The sequence below is a fragment of the Suricata suricatta genome, chromosome 2, assembly GCF_006229205.1.
Source record: "Suricata suricatta isolate VVHF042 chromosome 2, meerkat_22Aug2017_6uvM2_HiC, whole genome shotgun sequence".
Classification (NCBI taxonomy): domain Eukaryota; kingdom Metazoa; phylum Chordata; class Mammalia; order Carnivora; family Herpestidae; genus Suricata; species Suricata suricatta.
This window is the reverse complement of record NC_043701.1, coordinates 108,276,952-108,295,472: the sequence shown is the minus strand read 5'-3', so window position 1 is coordinate 108,295,472 and position 18,521 is coordinate 108,276,952. Positions and strand designations below refer to the sequence as shown.

At 48.5% G+C, this 18,521-nt stretch overlaps 1 long non-coding RNA gene across 1 annotated transcript in view; it reads left to right on the top strand.

The window, feature by feature from the left end:
* Positions 1-11,850: 11,850 nt before the first annotated feature.
* The window catches only part of LOC115285042, a 51,201-nt gene continuing 44,530 nt past the window's right edge, over positions 11,851-18,521 (top strand). Inside the window, exon 1 of the long non-coding RNA XR_003905409.1 lies at positions 11,851-11,865. This is a non-coding gene — a long non-coding RNA (uncharacterized LOC115285042). The remainder of the gene's footprint in view (positions 11,866-18,521) is intronic.

The following is an 18,521-nucleotide window of genomic DNA, read 5'->3' as shown; positions in this document are numbered from 1 at the left end:
ATGAACCATTGGAACATGTGGGCATGAATGATTTTATGACAGGCCGATCACAGCTCTTGGTCTGCATAAATTCTCAGTTAGTTTTTCATTGAATAATCTGCCACGTGTATAGGGGAAATTCAAGAGTCCTTAAGGCAAAGGATGGGGTGGGGATAGGCAAGGTAGTTCAGTGAGAATTTGCCACATGATAGATCAGCCTCACGCTTGGTGATTCAACACAAGGATTTATTATTTTTCACAATGTGATGGGCTGGCTAGGCAGTCTCTCTGCCTATCTTCCCAGGGCTCACTCATGTGACTTTTTCATCCAGCTGGAGGCTCAGCTGGGCTGGACATTTATCTCAGTGTGGCCTGTCTCCCACAGGGCAGCTGGTGCTGGTGGTCCAGTTGGGGGGCCTCACTTCTCCTCCATATGGTCTCTGACCAGTTTCCCAACATGGTGCGCCAAGGGTGCATTTCAAGAGGGCAAAAGTGGAATCTGCAAGGGCTAGCCATGGAAGTCACACACTGTTACATCTGCTAAATTCGATTGATTAAAGCCAAGTCACAGCTTAGCCTAGATTCAGGGAGAAAGGAAACAGCCTCTAACTCTTGATAGGAGTAGGAGCTAAGTCATTGCCAATGGGCATGCTTACCAAGATTTGTGGCCATACTTTGCAGTCTCCCACAGAAAGGAGCCAACTTTTCTGGAGTGTTAGTTATGTTCCCGGCACATTGTGCAGATGATACAACACACAGGCGAGTCTGCTTGAGCCCCACAGCAATCCTGGGAGGAAGGCCCCCTGAGGACATGGAGGCCCCAGGACAATAGGTAGCCTCTCCTAGGTCCCAGAACAAGTACAGGGAAGGCTGGCATTCAAGTCCAGAGTTGTGTGACTCTGAAAGTCTGTTTTTCCTTCCTCTTCTTCTTTAATATTAATACTGGTCATGCATCTATGGGGTACAGAAAAGGGATTCCCTAAGCTCTGTGAAGCATTTTTTTCTTCTTCTGCCTTCTTTCTCTTTTGCTGATTTAATGAGTTCCTTACCTTATTTGGGGATTTTTTTTTTGGTCCCACACTTCATAGTTAACATTTTGTGAGTAGTTAACTGTGTGTGAGTCACCATTTTGCTCATGGTAGACTCTGCTGTGTAGACACAGTGTTCACAGTTGACCAGGCTGTTTTGGGCTGCCCAACTGGTAACTGGCCAGAGTGACCTTCCTGTCCCAGGTGTTGCCATGGGATTTGATTTCTTTGCTGCAGACTTCTGCCCCATCGGAGGCAGCTCTGAGCAGGCACCCAGGACACAGGAGCCCTGCTGTGCCCCCCCTGATGCCATCCTCCCAAATGGCCTGAATCTTCAGAATGTGCCATCAGGTAGTCTTCTGGAAAGCCTAGGCCGTCTCCCTTCTGGCTGCGGAGATACTTGTGTGTGGATTTACCCTCTGGCCTCCATATCCTGTATTTCTAAGAGGAAAGAGGAGCAGTAGTGCCTCCTAACTAGGTAGGAGGTGAGAGGTGTCTAGCCACACCCTGCCCTGCCAGTCCCCTGTGGCCTCAGTGACTATGTCTGCCCCAGGTAAGGGTTGCTGATCGGCGAGAGCACACTCAGACAGCAGGTTTTTCGTCTTCTGCTGACCACGTCCCTCGGGACAGCCCGTGATAGAATTCAAAACACGCTCATGTGCGTGAACCCTGCAGCATTCCTGTGAGGGATGCAGGGCAGGTGACAACGTCCACATTTCGGAGAGGAGGACAGTGAGGCTGCCCCCTGACCCCCCCGTAGACCCGGGACTCAAGCCCAGGTCTGTCCACCTGTAAGTCCCGCTTTTCTGGCCTCCCTGGTGCTGGGCTTCCTCTGGAAGACCAGGTGTGAAGGTGTGGGTATTAGGGAGGAGTCTGTGGGCATGGGAGGAACAGATGGCCTGGAACTCTCTCCAGTGTCTGGTAGTCACTACCTGGAAGCCAGCGGCTGTGATGTAGCCACAAGCTTCATTCAGCGATGGTGGCCTTCCTTCTGTGGGTGGGACCGCAGTGCCGCTGCCTGGGGAATCCCATTGGTGACAGCACAGCATCCTTTTGCGCTGACGCGGCAGCAGATGCCCCAGACCAACTCCAAGGCTGACAGCATCTCTGCGAAGCGTGTGAAGGGGCAGGAGACGTCAGAGCCCTCCTGTAAATCACCTTCACAAGGGCTCTTTGTGGTTGATTCACTGATGACTCATTTATAATCTGGTTTCAACACTGTGAGTCAAAATATACCACTTTCATTAAAAATAACATTCACTGGGGTCTAACGGCTTTCTTTTTTCTGTTTTTTACTGTACTGTGTGGTTTCTGGATGGGAAGCTGTCAGCAAGCGAGGTTGTTCCGAGGCACTTGAGCCCAATCATGATGCGGTGCCTTCACAGGCTCCTGCTGCTGCCAGGGATGATTGAGCAAAGGGGACCCAGCACCCTGATGCGTCCTGCAGCCTCCAACCCCGCGCGTGTGCGCGTAGGTGGCGTGAGTGTGCACAGGGGTGTGCGTGGGAGTGTGCATGCCCAGTGCACGAGGTCCGAGTGAGAGACCAGGCTGTCTGGCCTGCAGGATATTCCGGTCCACACACAAACCCAGAATCTTCTGGAGCACCTTGGATGCTTGTCCATGCGGATCCCTAGGCTCCGCCCACACCCCCGTGGGCGGGGCCTCGATTACCCCCGTCGGGAGGTTTCTGGCGCAGTAAAGTTGAGAGCCTTGACTTTCGGTGAGACAGATGGGAAGTCCCTGTAAGGCAAACCCTCTCTGTGAATGGAGTGAGGGGAAGGCAGGTGGGCTGTGAGACAGAGGGGCCGAAGGAGGAGATGGGGGTGGGTGCAGTGGCACCGAGGGTGAAGTGGGACCCCCTGGGGACCCCGTGGGGACTGCGCTAAAACTCCCAGCTCTATTTGAGGCACCCACGGCCTTTCCGGTATGGGGACCAAAACTTGGGCATCCCCTACGCCCCTGGAAGGGGGTAAAAAAAAAAAACCCAACCATACAAAAACCGTTTCGTGGGTATTTTGCAGGGTCAAAAGCCCTCGCTCTGGTGATTTCTTTGCATTTTGTGTTCTTCAGCAGTGCTGCAAACTCTAGTGGGAAAGCCAGTGACAAGGTACAGTTGAGGCTGACCTGACACATTGTCTAAGATCTGGCACCGAAGGTCTCAGCTGCTCTTGGGAAACCACTGCTTAATTGCAGCCATTTGTAGCTTTCTTTGCAAATTTCTGCTGTCATTATTCTAACAGTTTCATTTCATGAAGACTTTCCCCCACCCCAAGCCCAGGGGCAAGTGTGACCTGACCACCAGTTGCTTCCTCCTCTGATAGGTCTTCTCTCCAAGGGCTTCTGGGGTCCCAGCTCTCTCAATGGACACAGGGTGTGAGGTCTGAGATCGAAGCTCAGACAGGGAAGGTGAATGGCCTTGGTGTCATGGCGGTGGGCATTGTCGTCCGCAGCCGGGGCCTGGCCCGCCCTGACTCCTCACCCTCTCACTGCTCCCAGCTCAGCTGGCACAGGCACCCAGGACCTCGCTGCGGCACCACCACAGTCCTCACCTCTTTGCTGCAACACCACTCCTTCCTGTCTCCCCGGACTCTTCCTGACCCTCTGTGGCTCGCTTCCCATGCCTTCCCTGAGCTCACTCCTACCGGCTTACTTCCTCTTCCATGGTTGAACCCAATTCTAGCTGCTTCCATTTGCTTCTGTACCAGTGGCCTTCCCAGAATGCTTCCGCAGCACCGGCCCACAGGGCCTCCATTCCCGCTGTTTCCCCCTTACCCTGGAAGGTAATTGGGCAGTTGCCATGAAACTGGTGGTTTTGGAAGAGATCTTATAAGTGATCCCACTTCCTGGTCCTCATGCACCTCTCCTCATCAGTCAACTATATCTCCAGGCAAATGGCCACAGGGAAGAAGAGGGTCTTGATCCCTGGGCTCTGCCTCTCAGGGTTTAACAGGCACATCATCTGGCCCGCTACCTGTCGCCTGCCCATTTTCAGTAAGAAACTTATTTCAGCTCATTTAATAATTGGGGGTCTTTGCCGTTAGCTTTGGAGTTGGTTTGGGGAGAGGGCTTTGTTGGGGAAAGAGAGGCAACATAGGGTATTTGCGAAGAGGGAGAAATCTGGAGCTTGGGTTCAAATCCAGTCATGGTTGTGTGACCTTGGACAAATGACTTCACCTCTCTGTGCTTTGGTTTTCTCATCCGCAAAATGTCTGAGATTTTTCTGGGGATGAATTTGTTACTCTTTGTGAAGCATGAAGAACAGTGCTGGGGACGTTGTCAGTGCCATGGGACTTCCTCACTTTATTTCCTTCACTTTTGCAAAGCAGTTAATAGATCCAGGGAGGATAAGCAAGAGAGAGCGGCAGAGCCAGAAACGGGGGGCAGGGGGCAGGCTTATTCTCCCCTGACCCCTGCTCCCAGCGGCGCCGGCTGTGCCTCCCAGCAGCCCCAGCATCCAGCCGCTCTGCCTGTGGTCGCGCCCCAGCCTCCATTGTGTCTGCTCCGCACTAGTTTCCTAACTGGATGGAGTGATCTGAATGGCGGCCCCAAAATATCAGACCCCGATTCCTGGCATCTCAGAGGGCCCCTTATATGGGAAAGTTTTTGCAGATGTGATTACAATATTTTTTAAAAACTTAAATTGTGGTAAAACACACAACATGAAAGTTACCATCTTAATCATTTTTAAGTGTAAAGTGGCATGAAGCGCATTCACGCTGCTGTGTGACTATCGCTGCCTTCCATCTCCAGAGCTCTTTTTATCTTGCAGAACTGAAACTCTGCACTCATTAAGCTCTGCCTTTCCCCCCCAATCCCCACTCTAGTCCTTGGCAGCCACCCTTCTACTTTCTGTTTCTATGAATTTGACTCTTCTCGGACCTCAAATAAGTGAATCCAACAGTATTTGTCTTTCTGTGACTGGTTTATTTCACTGAGCATGGTGCCCTGAGGGCTCGGCCATGTTGTGGTGTCTCAGAATGCCCTTCCTTTTTTTTTTTTTTTTTGTAAGTTTGTTTATTTATTGTGTGAAAGGGAGGGGGAGAGAGAGAGAAAGAGGATGGGTGGGGAGGGGCAGGGAGAGAGAGAGAGAGAGAGAGAGAGAGAGAGAGAGAATCCCAAGCAGACTCTGTGCTGTTGGTGCAGAGCCTGACGTGGGGCTTGATCTCACTAACCATGAGATTCCAACCTGAGCTGAGATCAAGAGTCAGACGATTAACCAACTGAGCCACTCAGACACCCCAGAATTTTCATCCTTTTTAAGACTAATAGTCCATCGTATGGGCGTACTGAATTTTATTAATCCATTTATCTGTTGATGGACGCTTGAGTTGCCTCCACCTCTTGGCTATTGGGAGTCATGAGCATGAGTATCTGTTCAAGTCCCTACCTTCAGTTCCTTGGGGCTATGTCCCCAGAAGTAGAATCACTGGATCCTATGATAATTCTCTTCGATCTTTTGAGGAACTTCCATACTGTTTTCCATAGTGACTGTACCGGTTTTCATTCCCACCAACCACGTGTGAGAGTTTAAGTTCAGACTTTTAAGATGAGGAGATTTTCCTGGATTGTCCAGCGGGGTCCCAGATGCCATCTCAGGCGTCCTGGTAAGGAAAAGGTGAAGGCGGTTCCGACACACAGGAAAGGCCATGTGAAAATGGAAGCAGAGCTGGATGTGCAGAGAGGCTCTAAGCCAGCGAATTCCGGCTGGAAGATTCAGGGAGCAGAGAGAGTGTGGTCTTCCTGACATGTTGCAGGTCAGCCCAGTGAAACTGATTCTGAACTTTTGTCCTGAGAGCTGCAAAAGGGTAAACACATTGCTTTTATTTTAAGCTGCCAAATCTGTAGTAACCTGTTAGAGCAGCCACAAGACACTAATACACTGGTCTCCAGACATTCGATATCATTATCCTTCCACTCAATGCAGGTCCAGTGTTCTTTCCAAAATGCAAATGGGGGGCGTCTGGGTGGCTGAGTCAAGTGTCTAGCTCTTGATTTCGGCTCGGGTCATGATCTCAGGGTTGGTGAGTTTGAACCCTGCATTAGGTTCTGTGCTGAGAGTTCGGAACCTGCTTGGGATTCTCTTTCCCTCTCTGTCTCCCTCTCCCCTGCTCACGTTGTCTCTGTCTCTCTCAAAATAAGTAAATAAAAACTTTAAAAAATGCCTTTAAAAATGTGAATGGGATCACATCACTCTTTGGTTTGGTTACTCTTTTTGTTCCTCAAACACACCATGCTTTCTCTTGCTTCTAGACCTTTACAGTGCTGCTCTCTGTTTAAATAACTCCATCCCTGCTTTCTCATCCCCCATTTGTCCTCAAGTTTTATAGAGAAAACTGCTCATGTCTGCTGGATTGGAGGTGTCAGCTGTGGTGTAACTGTTGCAGCCTCTGGGGATGCTCTACATGAGCGCTGGTGACATTGGCCATCCAAGAGGCATGATCTCATGGCTCTTAGTGCCAGTTCATTGTCATGTACCTCACACTTGACTGCAGGTGCTTGTCTGCTTGTCTGTCTTCCCTGATGGGGTGGCAGCCTCCTACAGGCAGTGACCCTGGCAAGCGTGCCCCTTGGTCCTCACTGCCTCACACAGAGCTTGGCCCGTGGTACGTAACAGTGAATGTTTGCTGGCCAAATGGCCGAGAAGATTTGGGAAGGGAAGTGAGGCACGCTGAACCCCAACAGGACAAGGAAGATGCCAGAAGTCACACTGTATGTCCAAGGCACGCAGTCCCTTGTGTCTACCAGGAAGCATGTGATACCATGCTGGGGGCCCGGAGCTGGCACCACTCTTGGAGGAGGATCAGGATACTTCTGGAGCCAAATGAACCACCTGAGAGTGTGTTGCTCATCATGGGACAAGGCTTTGCCCTGTAGATGTCACACACATGTTACTAGTTCATCTTGCCTTTGCTTTGAATCTCGGCGTGGCATGTTGTCACCCACCCTTGTCTCCCCCATCCCTCATGCAATCCAACACACAAACACGCACACAACCCTGACTTACAAAGTATTTGTAAAGAAACTTTTAGAAATTTGGAATAGTGATTAAATACACATAACGTAAAACTCACCAAAACCATTTCCTAATGTACATCTTGGTAGGGTTAAGTTCATTCACCGTGTTGTACTGTCATCACCACCACCCGTCTCCAGAACCCTTTTCATCTTGCAAAACTGAAACTCTGGCCCCACTCAACAATTACACTCCACTCTCCCCCGACCCCTGCTCCAGCCCCTGGCAACCATCATTCTGCTTTCTGTCTCTGTGGGTTTGACTATCCTAGGTACCTCATGTAAGTGGAATCATATACTATTGGTCTTGTTTTGACTAGCTCATTTCACTTAGCATAATGTCCTCAAGATTCAGCCATGTTGAAGTCTGAGTCAGAATTTCCTTCCTTTTTAAGACTGAACAATATTCCATTGGATGTATGCACCATATTTTGTTTATCCATTCATCCATCGATGGACACTTGAATTGCTTCTGCATTTTGCTATTGTAAAGAATGTGCTCTGAACATGTGCATGTTTTTAGGCTGCTTCCAATTCTTTCTGGCATATACCAGTGGAATTGCTGGGTCATGTGGTAATTCCATGTTAGAGTTTTTTGAGGAACTGTCTTACTGTTTTCCACAGCAGCTGTACCACCATTTTACATTCCCACCAAAAGTGACAAGGGCTCCTGTTTTCCCACATTCCTGACTCCTAACGTCTGGATGGGTTTTGTAGACTTTTACTGAATATTTCTTGGTAGAGGTTGGACGGAGGTGGTTATATTCATATTGTACCACAGATTGCTTCTAAAAATGTTATTTAAAAATGTTTATGTATTTGTTTTTGAGAGAGAGAGAGAGGCAGAGAGAGAAAGAGAGAGAGAATCTCAAGCAGGCTCCGCACTGTCAGCACAGAGCCTGATGTGGGGCTCAAACCCACGAACTGTGAGATCATGACCTGAGCCAAAAATCAAGAGTTGGACACTCAGCTGACTGAGCCCCTCTAAAAATGTTCTTTAAGCATCTGTCTCCTTCCTTGTGGTTCTACTTCTGATGACAAACGGCTCCTCTTCCCTCACTCTTGTTTTCACCAATAGGGACGCCCTTCTTCTTATTTATTGTTTCAAAGTATATTTCCCCCAGTTTTTAAATAGAGATTTACTTTTTTAGACCAGTTTAAAGTTCACAGCAAAACTGTGAAGAAGGTACAGGGATTCCCTATGTACGCCTCCTGTCCCCCCAATATGTGAAGCCTCCCCTATTATCAACAACATCCCGCCAGAGGGGTATGTTCATTATAACTGATGAACCTATGTGGACACGCTGTGATTCCCCAAAGCCCATAGTTTATATTACGGTTCACTCTTGGTGCTGCATATTCCATGGGCTTGGACAGATGTGTAATGACACATTCATAGAGAGTATTTTCTTTGCCCTAAAAGTTCACTGTGTAAAAGTACTTTTTGATTAGGTCTTCGCTCATGGAGTTCAGAATCAACCATGTTCACAAGTCTCCCTCCCAGACAGCCACCTACTTCCATCCCCCAGACCCACCCATGGGATACTTTCTTTGGTGCATACTTGGAGAGATTTTGTAGACATAATATAGGAGAGCAAATTGATGAGTGGTAAGATGAAGCGTGAAATATAAAAGTTATACCAAGGTGGCACCAAAAACAGAACTGAAAGTACACATACAAGGAAGAGTCAGGTAGGTTGGTTTAGCCCCAGCTGAGTTCATGAGAGGTAATGTAAAGTAATCACCTGGTTCTTTGCATGATTTGGATCACAGAGGCACAGTGAAGGTTGCACTATAGGAGTTACCATGGCAGGACTGTAGGACTGTCTGAATGGGGTTGGGGCTGTGGTCCAGGACCCCTGAAGGAGAGGTTTTTGGGAAGACTCAACAGAGGGGGCAAAGACAATGTGAGGGTTGGTGTTTGAACCAATACATAAATCCAAGTGTGCACATTTGAGACATCTGGAGTCCTGAAGACCACAACCTGATCAGTTGTGAATATGAACACAGCTTTAGAGGTTTCCCAGCTTTCCCTCTTGCACTTCCTCTGCCTGCAGGTTTCATTTGGAGGATGGGTTGTGGCCAGGTCAGGAGTGGTTGTGCATGTGAAAAATCTATTCTCCTCTTCTTTTGTGGTACATGGCTAGTGCTAGACCCTCCAACAAGTGGGGCGATGCACTGGTTTTCACCAGTGAAGCGCAAGAGGAGGTGACATTGCCTTCCACAGATGGAACAAAGATGTCCCAGGGGACAGCTTTATTCCACGGAAGCCAACCACTACTCAGAAAGAACCCTGTTCATAAACTCCATATCCTATTCTCCTCCTTTGGTTGTCTCTAAAAATCATATCCATCATTAGAGAATAAATGTTTATTCCATCATTGAGAATATCCAACAAAATGCCCCATTGGGAAATCTTCACACCTCTGGGTGATAATTCCATTGACTGTAGCTTGAGCCTGTGTATTAGGCCCTCTTGGCTCTATTTAGAAATAACCCTCTCTTCCTCCCAGGGACCCCTGAGATATTCATAGTTCCTATGAGCAGATGGAATGCCAGTTCTTGGTAGGTCTTGAGAAGTGCAGGTACATATCTTAATTCATGATTAAACAAATTTGTACCCCCCCAAATTTACATGTTATCACATGACCCTTCACTGACTCAACCTGCCTCCATCCCACTCGCACCCTTTGCCCCAGTTCCTGCCACCTTTCTGGATCCCTCACCCAGTGATCAGGTGAGATAATCATCATGAGGATACGTGTTGAACAGTAATCAAAACCCAAATCGAATGTCTCAGCTCTTCCCTCTGGCTAGAAAGAATGTTCTAATAATATTTTAACATTGGGACTAACAGTACAAAAGTATTGTATTTATTAGTGTATGTATGTGTATTGAATGCACATGTCTTGTTCTGACTTCCAAATTTAACAAAATGGATAGAAGTGTGAATAGATATATAGGCTTTTCATGAATTTAGGTTTCGGGCCAAAGTACTGAATGGGGAGACACTGAGGATTGTTCCTTTGGCACATGAAGGATTAAATAAGTAATCGTACTGGGAGCAGGGCATTGGAGGGCATGTGTGTTTTCAGCACTAGACAGTCATTGAATGTTTCTGAAGCAGAACTGGGGTGACAGTGTCTTTCTCAGTATCTTCAGAGGTCGGTGAGTCAGGGCGGCTTTGCAACACCCTTTCATGAGGGTCTGTTCTGAGCCCTTGGTGACCTTCCTCTGGGCTCCATGAAGGTTGACATTGTTCTCTATTTTCTTTTAATTAAGCCCCAATCAGAAGTTGTCAGTAAAGTTAGGACACTGATACATGTAGGATTCCAGAAAGAAAACCCACGTGGGTCAAGCAAGGATTCTTTCATTCTTTCAGTGACATCTGGGCAGACTGGTTACTTTGTCACAGTATGATTGGGATCCTCTTTTAGTTTTCCCATGAAAATCTGTGTACTTTGGAATCGAAGTCACATGAATCTTTGCCTGGCAGAAATGTAAATGTTTTGAGAAGGCTGTGTCTTTGTGAGTTTGAGCCACTGCAGAGACCAAGGGACCCGCGGATGAAGGATGGATGATGCACGCTGATGTTCTGGGCAATTTCTAACTCTGACAAGACACAGATACTTCCTTCCCTCCTCGACCTCCACATCTCCTGTTACTTTCAGAAAACACAAGGCTTGTGAGGACCATGGAGAGGACATTCCCGTCTCCCTGATTCTGGCCCACTATGACATGGAACTGATGGACTAATTTAAACCCAACACTTTTTACACCTTTTCTTCACTCTTTTTTGGGTGAGGTTGGGGCGGTGTGAGGTGATCTCAGACTCCTTTGTGAATGTGAGCTCTGTATCTGACCCAAATGGACAGCCCATAAGTATCCTCAGAACAGGGCCCCACATCTATCAGATCCCTGTGATTAAGAAGAAAGGAAAGAACAGACAACTGAGTTAATTTGGGGGTTGTCAGATGGTGGGATATTAATGAAATCTGGCTGACTCACTGTTAGTTAGAATGGAGAAAGAAACATGTGTTCTTGATTTTCTCTTCCTTCTTCTCCAGTCCAGCAGGTCCACTTGAATGCTCATGGACGACAACAGGTTGAGGTTACACCATTGGCTGGTGTTGTTCACAGCTTGTAGACACACACGGGGGAGGTGTGGAGCTGCTGGGTGTAGTCCTGGATTTGGTGGCAGGAGGCCGGGTCCGACTGTGCTGCCTGTTAGCTCTGTGGCCTTTGGCAAATTGTTTCTCATTTCCAAGGGGGTGATTGTATCACAGTACTATCTATGTCCTTGAGGTATGGTGATGTTCAAGTGACAATGATGATTGAGAACAGAAGATCACTTCGAGGGGTAGGGGCAGTTCTGAGTGTTTTAGCATGAAATGGTCATACATGAAAGTTGAATGGGATCAGATATTGTCTAGAAATGTGAAAATCCAGATAATCATAGACTTTTGGTATGTTAGAGCTGGATGGAAATGTAGCAAATATTTACTCCAACTTGCCCATTGGACAGATGAGGAAATTGAATCTCAGAAAAGGGAAGTCCCTTGAAGGGTTGTCTTGGGCCATTTGAACAGCCCAGGAGAGACTCTGGACTCTCTAGCGGGGTCACATCTTTTGTAGTGAGATGCCTCCAGGGGTCTAGGGACTCTTAATTTAGAGATAAAGAGCATGAAGAGCACTTTGCCATGCGAAGGGGATGGAGAATCCTGAGGTTTCAAATAGTAAAACTTTCTGAAAAAAAGAGGAACAAAGGCCAAGAAAGTTGACCAAAGCTGAGATCCAGAGGGTTCTACAGTGTTTACTGAGAAATCTCTTGGCCTCGTGAGCACAGGTAGGCATTGGCCAACTTTTCCATGTCCCAGGGTGGCCTGAGACTCAAATGTGCCGTTAATGGTGGCCCTTCTGGGGTGGGTGAGGGGACATTGGGAAGCCATGACTCAGGATCCTGGCCTGCTGGAAGGTTCTTTATTTATGACAGATTGCTCTGGTGGAGAATTATAGGTGTGGACAAGACTAACCTTAAAGGCTACCGCTTTATAGGGCATGAATAAAGGCTGATGCGTGATGCCTACTAACAAAATAAGGGGCAGCTCAAGCTCTTGACCTCATCCAGAGAGGCCTTGACTTGTTCAGCAGAGTCAGAGCTGCTCACGTGGCTCAGGGGGGAGGAGGCAGAGTATGGGAGGCAACAGCAGAGGAGGAGCCCAGGTGCTAGCCCAGAGGAATAGGCCCCTCTTCTTCCTGAAGACTTGAATACCTGCAGGCCCTCTTTGGTTTGTGACAACTGAGACCTGCAGCTCCAACTGGGGGATATCGCTGTGTCCTGCCACCTCTGGGATATTGGAAGCACCAGCCTCTGGAAGGGCAATAATCTCCCCCTGTCTCCTTCTCCACCCCACCCCTACAAACCCACCAGGTCTGTGATCCTCTCTAGCAAGACATCTGTGGGTGGCACCCCGTCCTTAACATGGATGGTACTTCTTTCTGTCAAACCTATGCAGTGAATTACACTGGAACGTGAGTTCTAGTGTCTTCCTTGGGAGAAGGCATTGGATGTGGGAGGATGGAAGAAGCTGAGAAATGCCTGAGAAACAGCCCCCCACCCCCCATAAAGGACCAGCACTGCAGGACTGGGGCTCTTGGCCTGGGTCGGAGGAGGAGGGCTAGGCAGCCCTCCAGTCTCCTTGGACCTGTCATCTGATGGAGCCCGCTGGGTTCAGCAACCACAGCGGGAGGTCGATTGTTGCTTGTGAATATGGGGATCAGAAGGCCTGCCCTCTCTTCCAAAGCACAGACTGTGGAGGGAGTGGCTGTGCCCTCTCCAGAAGCAGCTTTCACACGGGCCCAGAAGGATCTGGAGATGCCATAGTGCTGCTTTTCCTGAAGGCCTGGGCTGTCCTTGGCTCACGTCAGCGTGGAGAAGCTACCCAGCCTTCTGAAATGGGGTCAGTTTGGGGAGCTGAGTCAGAGAGAATGCCATCTCTCACCCCGGAGTGCGGCCAGGTCACAAGGGTGGACTTTTCTAAAAATAAGCCATTCATGTCTGGACACCATGCTTCTGTCTCCTCAGAGACCCAGCACTCAGCGCCAGGCCAAGTCCTGTGGCGCCCTGCGTGTCGTGGCCAGGGATGGCTCGGGAGAGGAAAGGCTCTCTGGACACTTTGTCTGCCAGGCTGGATGCAATGGAGGTGCTTCTTGGCGGGATGAGCCTTCACCACCAGAGCCTGGGCCTTAGCCACGTGCTGGGTTTATGGGAGGGAAGGAGCCCAGAAGCAGAAGACAGCCGCCTAGGCTGGAGGCCCCTCTGAGGGAGTCAGTGAGGTCTTCTCTCTGGGGCTGTCTCTCTAGGCCCTTTGCTGTCGCCCCTACCCTCTACCTGTCTCAGTCCGGGCCCCCTCTTCATTGGCTACGAGGGGCGGAAGTGGGGCATGAAAAGAACATTGCTATTATTTTTTAAATGAAAAGGTAAAGTGTACTCATTAATTCAGTAACTCAGATATAAAAAGAAAAGTATAAAGAAGAAATTAAGAAATGACCTATTATCTCCCTCCTTCATAACTTTCTAGAGAAAACAGATAGATTTTTCTGTACACATATGCACACTTTGTTGAGTATACTTTCCTTTTAAAAGAAGGGGATTAAGTCAACATTTTCCAACCAATTTTCTTACTTAGTAATACATCATGACAACTTTCTACAGCCACAATTACAGATTTGCACAATAATTTTAAGAGCCGCGTATAGAGGAATCATAATTTAACCGAGTGTTCAGCAGACTCTCTACCAGGGACGAGATGGTAATATTTTCAGCTTTGTGGGCCAGATGGTCTGTATTGCAGCAATTCAACTCTGCAAGTTATAGCTCCAAATGGTCAAAGGTAATATCTAAAATAGGTACATGAACAGGTGTGGCTGTGTTCCAATAAAACTTTATCTACAAAGATAGGTCCTTGACTGGTTTTGGCATATATATGTGCGTGTGTGTGTGTGTGTGTGTGTGTGTGTGTGTGTGTGTATTAAAATCCTGTGTATGTATGTATATGAACATGTGTAATATTCACATACATATGTTATCACATAAATACATGCACACAGGATTCTCTTACACAACCTCACATACACAGGCACAGAATCCAGACATACACACACACACACACACACACACACACACACACACCCTTATCTGATGGCGTCTGTAGGATACATTATAAGATGTATTTTTCTGTGATTTCAGAGGGAGGCTTGCAAACCCACTGTGGGTTCTGTTCCCTCTCACGAGCCTCCATCTCTTACTTGTTTAGTAAATGCATTTTGATCAGGCCTCGATTGACAAAGTGTGCACTGAAAAAGAGTCTGTTTCCGGTCTCCTGGGCAGGTATTACGTTACCATTAGAGGACTCTCAGCTCGGGAAGGGCCTACCAGGGAACTCTGTTTCTAATGGCTTTAAAAAAAATTTTTTTTAATGTCTTTTATTTATTTTTGAGAGACAGAGAGAGACAGCATGAGCAGGGGAGGGTCAGAGAGGGAGACACAGAATCTGAAGCAGGCTCCAGGCTCTGAGCTAGCTGTCAGCACAGAGCCCGACGCGGGGCTCAAACCCACGAACTGTGAGATCATGACCTGAGCCGAAGCAGGCCACTCAACCGACTGAGCCACCCAGGCTAATGGCTACTGGCTGTCTGGGTGGCTGTCCTGAGAAGAGAAGAGAAACGGGAGAAGTGGGCTCTTTCCAGGACAGTACTGTCGTCGAGATTCAGTCACGTGGAGCCCACCCAGAGCTCTGCAGCCTTGGGCCGACCTGTTCTCTGAGAGACAAGTGTGGGCACACGCTTTTTATAGAACACCTGTTAGGAGGAGGGATGGGGGCTCCAGGGCAGCTCAGTCAGTTAGGCATCTGACTCTTGGTTTTGGCTCAGGTCATGATCTCACAGTTTGTGGGTTCGAGCCCCACATGGGGCTCTGAGCTGTCAGCACGGATTGCTTGCGATTCTCTCTCTCTCTGCCCTTCCCCTGCTCACTCTCTCTGTCTCTCTCTCTAATCCTTTAAACTGATGATCAACCAGCATGGGACATGCTTGCCAGGCCTCCGGCATCTTCTGTGCCCGGCCCACCTGTGATGACTTGTGACATGGGGGACAGGTGCTTGGTGGCCTGGCGCTGAAGCCAGAGAAGTGAGGCGTGGGACTGGTGGGGTCCACACACACAGCTCAGTGCTCCCTTGAAACCACGGGCCAAGCTCCGAAGGCCTCCAGGGACCATTCCAAATAGAACTCATGGATTGTTCTGTTTGAAAGTTGGGGAGGCCCTTGAAGGTTCAGATCATCTTGGGTAATATTTGCCCTTGAGAAGCGGGGACACAGTGTCTGAGGATCTGTTGATATACAGTAAGTCCTTCGTGGAATGAAGGGGGGCCAGACCCCGGTTGGGATGCAGAGTTCTGTGCTCCTGACGGTCTTGGTAGGCTTCCTCCCGCACCCCTGTGCTCCGGGTCTCCAAGCTTTGCCAGAAGCGAATGAAATCTGTTCCCCCTCGCAGGGCTGGTCAGTTGTTTAGGCTTTCAGCTCTGAAAAGAAAAAGAGCTTCCGTGGCCGCCCCTCCCCATTGTCCTTGTGACGTGGGGACCCAAATCTGCCTTGCTGCTTGACTAGGTAGCAGGTGTTTGGCAAAGGATATTAGTTTCAAACAGAACAATCCATGAGTTCTATTTGGAATGGTCCCTGGGGGCCTTTGGAGCTTGGCCCGTGGTTTCGAGGGAGCACTGAGCTGTGCGCGTGGACCCCACCAGCCCCACGCCTAAATGACATTCCTATATGTCATCGAGAATGATTAATTAATGTCTGTGTTGTCCCATACTGCAGGATTTCCTTCTTTTTTAAAGGCTGAATAGCCCCGCGCTGTACTGCAAATACTATTCATCTTTTTCCATTCATCTCTTGAAGAACATTTTGGTTGTTTGCCTCTCTTGGCTGTGGTGAATAATAACCGCAGTAACATAGGAGTGCGGATATCTCTTCCAGATCTTGATTTCAGTTCTTTTGTATGTATACCCGGAAGTAAAATTCGTGGCTCATATGGTAGCTCTATTTTTAACTTTCTAAGGAGCCTCCATACTGTTCTCTGTAATGGCTACACCATTTACGATTTCTGCCAACAGTACGGAAGGTTCCCTTTTCTCTACATCCTCGCTAAGACTTGTCTTTAAGTTTTATTTTTTTAATAATAGCCATCCTGACATGAATGAGGAGGTTTTGGTTTGCATTTCGCTAATTATGAGTGAGGTGGAGCGTTTTTTTGATGTGATCAGCTCCATTTTAGATGGGGGGAATAGAAGCTCCCAGGGGTTTAACAGGGACCCTTTTCAGGGTCACACTGTCAATAAATGTTGGACCTGGAATTCAAACATGACCCTAGCAGTGTCACCATTATACTCTACATTGTGCCCTATTGCAACCCTCCGTGCTATAGGCTGAAGATTTGTGTCCCCCCAAATCTGTATGTTGACATCCTAATGCCCAGGATGATGTCACCTTTGGGACGTGTTTAGGTCATGGGAGTGGCTCCCTTATGTTCTAATCCTGAGCCGGTCCATCCTGTGAAGACATAATGAGCAGTGGCAGTCTGTAAGCCCGAAGAGGGTTCTCACCAGAGCCTGATCACACAGGCACCCTGATCTTGGACTCCCATCCTCCAGAACCGTGAGAAAACAAATGTCTGTTGTTTGTAGGCCCCCAGCCAGTTATTTTGTTATAGCAGCAGAGCTGGTCAATTGCAGCCCAAATGGATTAAGACACCCCTCTGAGTTAATTAGGACAGTCAATGGGCCAGTTAGCTGGCCCAGGCAGGGGAAAAGCCAACACTTCAATTCAAGCTGAGTGTTGACAAGGGGGCTCGGGTGTGTGGGAATGACAAGGGGAGAAGGTGGAGGGAGAGAGGCTGATGGGGATGGCAAGAGGGGCGGGAGGCGCTGGTAAGGAGGTTGAGGGGATGTGGCTGGAGAGAAGCAGGGCTGATGTTTGGGAGAACAAAATGGAGGGCTCCTGTCCCAGAAAAGTGTGGAGCTTGACTGAGGGCACACCTGAGTCCTGGACCTATGGATGGGCCATGGTGTCACAGAGACATGCACAGTCTAAAGGAGCCCTCGGAGTGAGCCAGGAAAATCAAGTGGCTATGGCTCCATGTGGAATGAATCTTGGTCTTCACAGGGCTGCTGGGGGGATCCAGAGGAAGCTGAGACAGGGCCACGTCCTGAAGGGAGGCTGGACGCCATGGCTGCCCTCTTTCTCGAGTCATGGTAGCCATTCCCATGATGCCACCTGCCATGTGGGGAATAAATACATGCATGCGGTGAAGCCATTAGGCGGTTCCTGCCCTGCTCCAGGGGTGATGGTGAAGAGGCAGCAGCCACAGTGTTTGCAACAGATGCTGAAGATAAAGCCATCCTTGCTGATGTCATGTGAGAGGGGACAGAGGGGTTAGTCAAGGATGACTGGGGTGCTTTGCTCTGAATAGGAGTGTCATTTACTGAAGTGAGGAATGGAGTAGTAGTCTATAAGTCCTTGACGATGCAGAAGCTAGAGATACACATCTAAGGATCATCAGAGAGAAATGACATTTCAGACAACAGAATGAGAGTACTTGGCCCCTGGATCTAGCTGACTCTTTTGAAGACTTATTGCTACAAAGGAAAGCAGAGAGATGGGAGTGTGGTGAGATGCATTGTGTATCCCCCAAAAAAGATGTTGAAGTGTTTTTAATTTTTTTTAACATTTTTTCATTTTTGAGAGATAGAGACAGAGTGTGAGCAGGGGAGGAACAGAGAGATTGGAACAAAGAATCTGAAGCAGGCTCCAGGCTCTGAGCTGTCAGCACAGAGCCTGATGTGGGGCTCAAACTCACTAACCGTGAGATCGTAACCTAAGCCAAGGTCAGGCGCTTAACTGACTGAGCCACACAGGTGCCCCAAAAGATGTTGAAGTCTTTTTAAAAAATTTTTAATGTTTTTTATTTATTTTTTAGAGACAGAGACAGCATGAGCAGGGAAGGGTCAGAGAGAGAGGGAGACACAGAATCTGAAGCAGACTCCAGGCTCTGAGCTAGCTATCAGCACAGAGCCCAACATGGGGCTCAAACCCATGGACTGTGAGATCATTACCTGAGCTGAAGCCAGATGCTTAACTGACTGAGCCACCCAGGTGCCCCAAGATGTTGAAGTTTTAAGGTCTGGTACCCATGTGACCTTATTTGGAAATAAGGTCTTTGTAGATGAGGCCCTAACCCAGTCTGATTGGTGTTCTTCTAAAAAAGAGGATTTGGACACGGAGACACAGAGGCAGACACCTACAGAGAGATGTTGTGAAAAGAGATGGGGGTGACGGATATTGAGAAGCCAACAAGAGAGGCCTGGAACAGACCTTAGAAGGAACCCATCCCATGGTCAGCTTACCTTGGTCTTGGACTTCTGGCCTCTAGAACTGTGAGACAATAGA